This window comes from Ricinus communis, chromosome 8, assembly GCF_019578655.1.
Source record: "Ricinus communis isolate WT05 ecotype wild-type chromosome 8, ASM1957865v1, whole genome shotgun sequence".
In the NCBI taxonomy this organism is placed as follows: Eukaryota; Viridiplantae; Streptophyta; class Magnoliopsida; order Malpighiales; family Euphorbiaceae; genus Ricinus; species Ricinus communis.
This window is the reverse complement of record NC_063263.1, coordinates 28,051,696-28,058,007: the sequence shown is the minus strand read 5'-3', so window position 1 is coordinate 28,058,007 and position 6,312 is coordinate 28,051,696. Positions and strand designations below refer to the sequence as shown.

Below are 6,312 nucleotides of genomic sequence, written 5' to 3'. Positions count from 1 at the left end.
TACTATCAATTTTGCATTCAAAACAAAGTCCAAATCAAATTTTTTGATTAGTTTCAAATTTATTGCAAAGAAAATAGTATTCTTTATCCTTTCAAAGAAAAGCTTATTAATCCTGTCACTGTAAGAAACAAGGCTCCAGAGTGGAAGGTCGGGGAAAACCAAACCATCCAGTCTGAACATCCTCCCCTTAGGAAGATAACCATTCCTTATGGAGAGAATGAAATAGAGGCTACACCTTACAAATTGATAGGAGAAGATCTTGAGAAGAATGTCAAGAATATTGTTCAGCAGAACAATTTCTCGAATGCCTATCTTAACACAATAGGGAAGCAGCTTGTTAGGATAGAAAGCCAGATCCAAAAACCTCTTATAGTCTTCACCTCTCCAATCCCCAATACTGAACATCCAAAAGAGACAAGCCAATCATAAAAGCTCAAAAATCCAGTCTTCAAACCCTACCAAATCTCAAAGCTTAGCCAAGATCAATTTCAGAAGCAAACTGAGTTTGCTAGAGCAGTCAGAGAACAGCTTAGCAAATTAGCAACTTCTGAGTCTTCCAAAAACATAGTGCCAGACACTCCTTAAAGCAGTAGGAATATCAGTGCTATAGATCAAGCCCAATGCGATGAATCCAATGATTCAGAGCTTGAAAGTGTCACTAAAAAACCCTCCAACATCAACAGGTTGGGATGGAAAGCCCCTAGATTGACCTGGCATACTCCTAGGAGTATTGCTCCAGATCTAAGAATAGAAAATAGGAATAATATCCTAACCCAATCTAGATTCAATGCCTCTTCCGTCTATGAATGGAATATAGATGGAATGTTAGAATACAATATTCTTGGTCTCTTACAACAGATGACCATGGCAGCCAATGCTTACAAAACCCAAAGCGGTACCTCTGATAGAGCCATTGCCGAACTCCTCAGAGCTGGATTTTTTGGCCAGCTTAAAGGATGGTGGGATTACCATCTCACACAAGCACAACAGCTCCAACTCCCATCTTAGATGAACTAGGAAATCCAATTGAGGATGCTGTGTCAACCTTAATCCTAACGATTTCCCTCCATTTCATAGGAGACCCTTCTCTTCTGAAAGATAAGAATGCTGAGCTCCTTAGCAATCTAACCTGTAAAAAGCTTAGCAATTTCCAAGCCTACAAAGACACCTTCCTGACCAGAGTCATGCTTAGGGAAGATTCAAACCAACCTTTCTGAAAAGAGAAATTCTTAGCTGGTTTACCTAAGATACTAGGTGAAAGAGTTAGGAATACTATAAGAGAAGCCCATAATGGCCAGATCCCTTATGATTTCTACACTTATGGTGAATTAGTGAGCCTTACCCAGAAAGAAGGATTGAAGATATGCCATGACCTTAAACTTCAAAGGCAACTCAAATAGGAAATGAAGAAGACTAGGCAAGAACTAGGTAGTTTTTGTAACCAGTTTGAGTATAATCCCATAGAGCCTTCCCCTACCTGCAAAGGAAAATGCAAAGAAGATTTTTCCAAATCTTTTAAGAAAAAACGTTTTTTCAAAAATAGAAGGACTCCCAAAAACAAAGAGAATTTCTACAAAAAGCCATCCTCTTCTAGATTTCCAAAACAAAATTCTAAAAAATATTTTAGCAAAATTACTTGCTATAAATGTGGCAAGAAGGGCCATACTTCAAAGTATTGCAAGTTTTCCAAAAAACTCCATGAGCTCCAAATAGAAGATGAAGTTTTAAGCAAAATTTCAGCTCTTCTTGTTGATTTCTCTGAATCGGAATTTTCGAATAGTGAGGAAGAGTTTCAAATTGATAAAATCAAAACCTCATCCGATTATTCTGAATCAGATTCTGAAGATATTTCAAAGAATATTAATATGCTCACTAGGCAACAAGAAGCTCTTCTTGAAGCCGTCAAGCATATTAATGACCCCCAAATCCAAAAACAAGTTTTGAAAGAAATCTTAAAAACTGAAACCCTTGTCCCCTCTTCTAGTAAGAATACTTATGATCTTACTATGATCTTGGATAAAGGGAAAAAGCTAAAAAACCCTCTTCCTACCGTTCAAGAACTTTAGAAAGAAATCAAAGAAATCAAAACTAAGCTCAAAGATTTGAAAGAAAAACAACAAAATGATTATGTTTTACTTCAAAGCCTGATTCTCAAATAGAATAGTGATTCTGATTCTGAAGAAGAAAATGATTTTCAAAATCTTGAGGTTTCTGAAAGTGTTCCAGAAAACTTTATTAACGTTTTAAAGGAAATTACCTCAAGAAAATATTTGATTCAAATAAAACTCATTTTCCTTGGTGATTTCCAAATAGAAAGCATTGCTTTATTTGATACAGGAGCAGACCTCAACTGTATCAATTATGAGCTGGTTCCTAAAAGGTATCATCAAGAAACTAAAGAGAGGCTTACTTCAACCAATAGTTCAAAGATTAGGATTGCAGGAAAAACTGAAGCTGCAATTCTAAATAATAATATTGCTTTAAAAAATGTTTTAATTCTTACAAAAGATCTTCAGCAAATAGTTATTTTGGGAACTCCTTTTATCAATTTAATTACTCCTTTCAAAGTAACTACTGCTGGTATTATTTTTAAAGCTAAAGATTCAAAGATTGTTTTTCCTTTTATAGAAAAACTCAAAAAGAGAAATCTCAATCTTATTAAAGCCCACTCAATTTACAATTTTGAGATAAATGCTTTGATCAAAGGAAAACAAACCCAGCTTTTCCACTTGAAACAAGATATGAGTTTGAAAAGGATCCAAAATCAAATGCAAAATGATTTTGTCCAAAGAAAAATCTCTGATTTGCAAAAGAAGATTGAAAATGAAGTTTGTTCTTTGTAAGGAGCATAAATAATAGAAGGTATTTTTGATACCCTTCCAATATCTATGGTCGATGTTGAAGAGTCATCATCAGAAAATCTAGAAGAGGTTGATTTCCTGTTGAATGTAAGCTTTACTTTCCATCTGGAAATTGGGTTATATTTTTGAGATTTGTATTTGGCTCTGTTTGCTTTGGTGATTCAGGTTGGGTTGCTCCTTCAAGGATCCATTCTTCTGGAAGAGTGATATCTTTCCATTGAATGGTTTTTGGAATAGTTGCATTGGATTTGGAGAGATCTGTTTGTAGGAATAAGGTTTCTCCTTTTGGTGAATGGAGCTTGTGTTTTGAACCAAAAGCAGAAATCATGGCTTTGTAATGTATTTTGAAAATCAATGCTATCGGAATAGATCCTTCAAGCATTTTGTAATTATGTGTCTTTCTTTAAAGAACAATGCTTTTTAAAATATTTTTATCATTTAATGAAATTGTAATGTTTGAAAAATAATTGAAAGAAATTGGTCCTTTATTGAGGCTTGACTCGACAGTACCTAATAAAGAATTATAAAAATTTGTAAACCCAGCATCTCTAAGGACTGCTAAGATGGAAGTATCTAAACCTTCTCTGGTAAGGGGCTTTATTCCTACCTGGACAAGGCCTATATGGATATACTTGTAGTCTTTTTCTTTATGCTTCTGGAGGGTCTTTGGATTTAAAAGATAAATTTCTTCAAAAGGCTTTGAAATCTGAATATCTCTTTCTTCAGTTTTGATAGTAAAATCAGTTTTGAAGAGAGGAAACTTTGAAAACTCATAAATTTGTTTCTTTTGAACTTTGGGTATTTCCCAATCATCAATATATATATATATATATCCTCTTAACAATTCTTACCTATTTTCTCTTTGAACTCCTTTTACTCTTTTTTTTTCTATTTCTTTCTTATTTCTTAGCCAAATTTCATAAAATTTGTCCCAAAATGGCTAGCTCTTCCTCGAGATTTGTTGGACACACCCTACTTGCACTAGATTGAGACTTTTCACCACTAATTTCGCGATAAAAAGAAGTTGGGCTCGTGAATAAGGAGGAAATCCACGTTCTGGCCAAATTAAGCACGCATTGAGTGTGTTTCAATCGTCCATGAGGTATTTTTCTTTCGCTAAACACTCTTTCCTGTCTTTCTTTTCGAGCTGCCGAGTTCTGTCCAGGCTTGGATTGGTGACACCCAATTTTACCAGTTTGTTTATACTTTTCCTTCTATTGCTTGGAGGATCGATCATACCTCATTCTATACGCTGGTCAACGGGTGGATGAACACCAAGCATACCTTTCACATCCGAGTTAGAGAGTTGATAATGTCTCTGCTATCTTTTACTACCATCACCAACATCAACTTCATTAGCACGCCTGTACCTTTTGATGATGCTATCTATAACCTATAGTCTGATGCTCAGAACCAGTTCGTCATTGATTTTCTAGGGTTGCCTATGCGCAAGAACATATGATGCCTAGCTTATAAGAGCATTTCCCTCCATTATAGGGGATTCACACCTCGGTCTACACGAAAGGTGGATCAGATAGCTTGGACATTCCTTGTGTACCTTTTTGAAACTACCTTGTTTAGTGATTCAAGGAACTCACTAAACCTCCACCACTTGGCTCCCTTGAGGGACTTGGACCATGTCTCCTCCTTCAACTGAGGGTCTATAGCTCTCGCATATATGTATGAGTTGATGGACATCACAGTCCGTGAGAGCAAGAGGCTCTATGATTTCTAGCATGATGTACATGTAAGTTCTGGTTTATATTTTTTATTCCTTGCTCTCTTATGTTTGTATGCAAGCTATTAAATCTTTGGATGCAGGTATGGGCCTTGGAGATCGGCCTTCTAGTAAGCTCTTAGCCTATTAGCATGTCTTGAGCCTTTCCTCACTTGTGCTGCTAAGGTTGAGCGTAGAAGCATCCCCCTAGAGTGGGCGTAGGTCCACGTGCACCGTATGTGGATCAACTCCATATCATAGGAAAAGGTAAGATAAAGATTCATTAGTTACATTTACAATTCAAAAGTTCGATTACTTACCTTTGTATTTTTTGCAGATTCATGATGACTATCTTGGGGAGTGCCACCACTGAGATCCTTATTTGTTATCCATTGTCGGTCTCGAGCATAAGAGGGTTCTCTTGGCCGACCTCTCTTTTCGAGTGTGGTATTTGTTAGAGAGGATCTATGGCTGGGAGAGTGAGCCTAACAGAAAAATGAGTGCATTTGTCTCATCGTCTATCTATGTTCTAAACTGTTGATGTTGCCGATGAGAAGCTGACGATCAGCTTAGAAGGGTACAACGGCTCGAGGATTTTATGATCCAATCTCGAAGGACAAACTACATCTCCTTTACATCCTAGCTGCTATAGCATGTATCCCTAGACCGCGAGACTATCGCCAAGGTACTTTCTTACCTAGTTCCTTTACTAAAGTATTGTTGCACTGTCGTTTGATCATTACACTATTGTTTCAGTTCTTACGCCCTGCACGTCTAAAACAAGGGAAGGACACTTCCAAGCTCTTGATAAGTTCTTAGGACGACTGGAACGATATAAATTGAGGCTTAATATGAAGAAGAGTGTTTTTAGAGTAACATCAGGGAAGCTGCTAGGGCACATAGTGAGTCAGCTGGGAATGGAGATTGATCCAAACAAGGTAAAGGCTATTCAAGAGATGCCAGCGTTGAAGACAAAAACAGAAATCAGAGGATTTCTAGGATGCCTACAATACATCAACAGGTTCATTTTCAAGCTTACGATGGTTTATGATCCCATATTCAAGCTTTTAAGGAAACACCAACCCGTTGTGTGGGATGAGCATTGTCAGAAAGCCTTCGATAAAATTAAAGAGTATGTAATGAAGCCGCCAGTACTAAAGCCACTGAAAGATGAAAAGTATTTGATTTTGTACTTAGCCTTGGATGAGGAAGTGATAAGTGCTATCTGTGTTAGCTACAATCTAAGGCAGTGTACCTATCGATGCAGTCTAGCACTAATGGCGAGTATCAAGGTCGTATTCCTCGGGAAAGTGAAAGCCCAGAGTTACTCCTTTGTTCTTTGTTATATTAACCTAAAATTAGCGATGAATAATTTCTAAACTAACTAATAACTACAAGCTAAGTCCTAAGGGAGATGCAAGAGTAATTGATAAATGAAATAATCAAGACAAGAAGACAAACCCAAAGGGAATCTAAACTAGTTGGCAATCAAACAAAAGATAAAGGATCGGTGAGTCTAATTATGCTTCCGTGGATGAATTCTTAGAATTCGGTTTCTCTCGAGATAACCGAATTCCTAAACCTAATAACCTAAAGTTGGAATCTCTTCCTAACGATTGATTCTTAAATTAGCATTAAGCTTTAATCCGCCTCTATTAAGCTTTGTTAATTCTTAATCCGACTAGTTAATTATCCTTATCTCTAAGTGATTATTAACCAGTTCTTGCTATTCAA

General features: G+C 36.7%; 1 long non-coding RNA gene across 1 annotated transcript; it reads left to right on the top strand.

The window, feature by feature from the left end:
- Positions 1–3,739: 3,739 nt before the first annotated feature.
- Positions 3,740–5,811, top strand: LOC125370996. Its single transcript, XR_007217138.1, has 3 exons — positions 3,740–4,845; positions 4,916–5,263; positions 5,335–5,811. It is a non-coding gene; the product is annotated as an uncharacterized LOC125370996 (long non-coding RNA).
- The last annotated feature ends 501 nt before the right edge of the window (positions 5,812–6,312 follow it).